The sequence below is a fragment of the Phlebotomus papatasi genome, chromosome 2, assembly GCF_024763615.1.
Source record: "Phlebotomus papatasi isolate M1 chromosome 2, Ppap_2.1, whole genome shotgun sequence".
In the NCBI taxonomy this organism is placed as follows: domain Eukaryota; kingdom Metazoa; phylum Arthropoda; class Insecta; order Diptera; family Psychodidae; genus Phlebotomus; species Phlebotomus papatasi.
The window spans coordinates 51,487,069-51,490,583 of NC_077223.1; the positions used below are offsets into that span (position 1 = coordinate 51,487,069).

A 3,515-nucleotide genomic window follows, 5' to 3' on the forward strand; every position below is an offset into this window, starting at 1 on the left:
AGAAATCTAAATTTAACTAAATCGGTTTAAAGTAGGTCCTTGGTTAAATCTTGATCTTCAATAATTCAAAATGGCGATTTTTTAGGTTTGGAGGAAGTGTTCACGGACTACCTCCAAAACATAACCAAAAATAAAAGAATTTGTAGGAGCCGTTTTCGATATAAACTAATAAACAAATTTTTATAGGGATTGGATGGGGTAAAGGTGTAAAAACGTCCGGAGATACTGTTTTTGGGGGGGGGTCACCGTTGAAGACCCCGGAAGCAGCCAAAATTTCGAAAGCCAAAATCCCGAATGTCCAAATAAAAATACTGCAAAGGATGAAATTATATGGAAAATTTCCCTTTGCCTCCAGAAAGTCCGGGTGCAATCGTGGTAGTAGCTATAACACTTTTAAGAATTCGGAATTTTGGCATTCAGGATTTTGGCTTTCGGGATTTCGGCTTTGCGGATTTTAGCTTTCGGGATTTTGGCCTGGAACCCGTCAGATCCATTTAAGAATTCATTTAATTCTCAAATACCTTATTATGATCATGAAAGCTCTAGAAATTATTGAAATTTGTATATATTAACTATAATAATTCAGTTCAGAAATAAGGCATTCCAAAAGTTTGAATTTGAAGCAATTTTATAAGATCAATTGCAGAACTCAAATAAGAAGCGTTAAGATTTTTTTTAAATTTTTTAAAGTATAGGCTTGAGTGGCTTGAGTACTTCTTTTGTACCGTAAACGTAGATGCTGGTGTCTCTGACCCCCTCCTGTTCGTAAGCTTTCCTTTTGTAGCCGGGCCTGAAAGATTCTTAGGGAGACCAAGGCTTATCGCGGCCAATTGCCTGGCAGCGGCCCAGCTCTGTGCCTCCATCCGTACTCTTCCAGGCCATGTTATCGGCTGACTGACAGTATCGCCTGTCAGCCAAAGCCCCGCACGGCGGGCAACAGATATATACCACCAGTAAAAGGCTTTGCTTGGAGCGAGAGGCTGAAATATGAATTTCCCGCGAACAGGGAAGGGAATCCACCAACCTGGCTCTATTTCGCTATCAAGTGCAAAATCTCGACTACACTTTAATTCTAATGTTTAAGAACGGTTCTCGCCGGTCAAACATAGTAGAACGGATCGGTAAAGACCATCCTTAAGTTCTAGAAGTAAAGAAAAGTTTAGGGCCGGCTTCAGACCTAAGGTTTAGCCCGGTTCCCGATGGTCTAGAAATTCAAAATAGCAACCAATTTTATTGCTTTTTATTTTAATTTAAAGGATCACTTGCTCATGTTGTCCAATCTTAATCCAATCTTAAAGTGATAATTTTCCAAAAAAATCTTGATTGATAAGAAATTAGAGAAGTTAAGCCACATGGCTGTCTTAGGTCTGAGCCCGTATAATGAAGAGGAGGGTGTAAAAATCACCCGCAGGGGACAAAATCAACCTCTTTTACGGTAACATAGGGTAAATGTGCCAAATTTCGCCATAGTTGCATGCAAGCGCCAAAGTCTCAAGTTTGAAATGTAATATATTTAATGGAAATTGATTTTTTTCATTCCTTCTACTTAAGGAGTGTTGCTCAGAACCTTGTAGAAAGTTTATCGTCTTTATTTACTTTAAAATAATTCTTAATACATTTTAAAATGAATAAAAATGTAGACATAGCTTTGGTGCCCTATTTCGGCCACCTTCATTCTCATACTTCCTTGCCCTTCAGGAATTCTTCCAATGCCTTTTTCACGTCATCTTGTTTGTCGAAACTACATTTTTTGTTATTCTTTTGCATTGTATAATCTCTGGAGTATGTAAAAACTAAAAATTAATGGAAATTCGAGGAACAAAAAAGATGGCCGAAATTGCAAGCTGGTCGGAATTTGGCACACTTACTCTAAATCAATTTATATCAAATTTTGTGGGCCAAATCTACCTTTTTTAATTATGAAGCTAATTTGCTCAAATTCGCTGTAGTTCTTCATATTTTATCGTGATTCTTTATAATTGAGCACTTTTTGTGGAATTTACAAAGGCTTTGACGCTCAATTCTATCGCTAAACCGGATGACATTTCGCCCCATATTCCCGATTGAGAGAGACTCTACTGTATATTTGAAATAATTGTTAAAGTGCATTTCTATCATTTTCCACTAAGTCATCTCTCGGCTTAAGCCATAAGTGTGCCTAGGGCATTAGGTCTGAGCCCATATAACGAAGAGGAGGGTTTAAGAATCAACCGCAGGGGACAAAACGGACAAAAACATCCGCTTTTACGCTAACATAAAGATTTTCTTTTATACCATTCCTTTTAAATTAATAAGAAAATTTAGCAAAAATTGAAATGCCCAAGTCTCTTAAGTACTTTATCAGCGTCCAAGTTTGAACAAGTTTGAAGGAGTTAAAAAGAATTGAAAACAGAATGTTCCGGACATTACGTAAGGCAGTGTTGAACGTTAAGTGGTGCAATTGTGCAACTTTGCAGAGTGTTTTCTCTCGCAAATCTTCCCAGTATCTGCATCCTGAATATTCAACTGAATGGAGGGAGAAGTTCCCGGGAAAATTATTAGTCAGTTATTTGGGAAATTTGTACAAATTAATACTTAAGGACTTCTGATAAATCAATAAAATTCAAGATCCAAGCACGATTTTAGTTCATGCAATATTAAACAATCAGACAAATTTTCCTGCCTTTTTTCCATGACATTCCTCAACATACTTTCTGCGTGAAATTGGTATTATTTGAGGATAATTCACCAGGATTTTTATCCGGTTTATATTTTCAGGAATAATAAAAAAAGATAGTAAAAAATAAAAAGACTCACTTGCAAATGACGAAATCTTCGCTGTGTATCCCTATCGATTTATCTGCAAGATTTTTTCCGGACCTCCTGCTCAAAATCTGCCCAATTTTCCACAAAAGTTGAGGCAATGGGGCACCCAATTGGGGCCTCTGGAGATTTTCTATTTTCGCTTGCTTTCGCCGCACCCACGAAACTTTTTCTAACAGCACAACAAATTCCTTTTGCAAAAATTTTCACTTGGATAGAAACATTTTCCGCACAATTATTCAATGCATCAGCCTACTCAGCACAATGTAGAGATCACATAGAATGAATTGTGGAGCTTTTTGCGGATATTTGGGAGCTCAGACACCATGAAAATTACTGGGGAAGTTTTCACCCATTTTTTTCACGAGCACCAATCAACAAGAAAAAACTCATACTGACGAGATGCGGGGAAAATAGACCAAAATGTCAACACAGAAATATTCGACGGTGGCGTCGCGATACGGAAAATTATTAAAATGATCATGAGGAATACACTGTGAAAAAAACTGAGATGGCGATGAATTTACGAAATTACGCCGGAATTTTGTAAAATAAGTATTGACATGAAGAAAATCCTGCGGAAAAGATGGTTTGGAAGATGAAACATGATTGTTATAAGAATATCAAATTGGGTACTTAAAAGTCCGAGAAAAAGACAAAGTCAAAAAGGACAATTGTGTACAAACGGATGATTTGAATTTTGGTAAAATTTC

At 37.0% G+C, this 3,515-nt stretch overlaps 1 protein-coding gene across 2 annotated transcripts in view; it reads right to left on the reverse strand.

Moving 5' to 3' along the window:
• Positions 1 to 3,216, reverse strand: part of LOC129801510 (gamma-2-syntrophin) — a 49,971-nt gene extending 46,755 nt beyond the window's left edge. The window contains exon 1 of one of the 2 annotated variants that reach the window (XM_055846625.1): positions 2,797 to 3,216. The gene's annotated coding sequence lies outside the window, so the exon portion shown is untranslated. The remainder of the gene's footprint in view (positions 1 to 2,796) is intronic. The other variant, XM_055846624.1, reaches the window with a different exon arrangement.
• Positions 3,217 to 3,515: the final 299 nt, after the last annotated feature.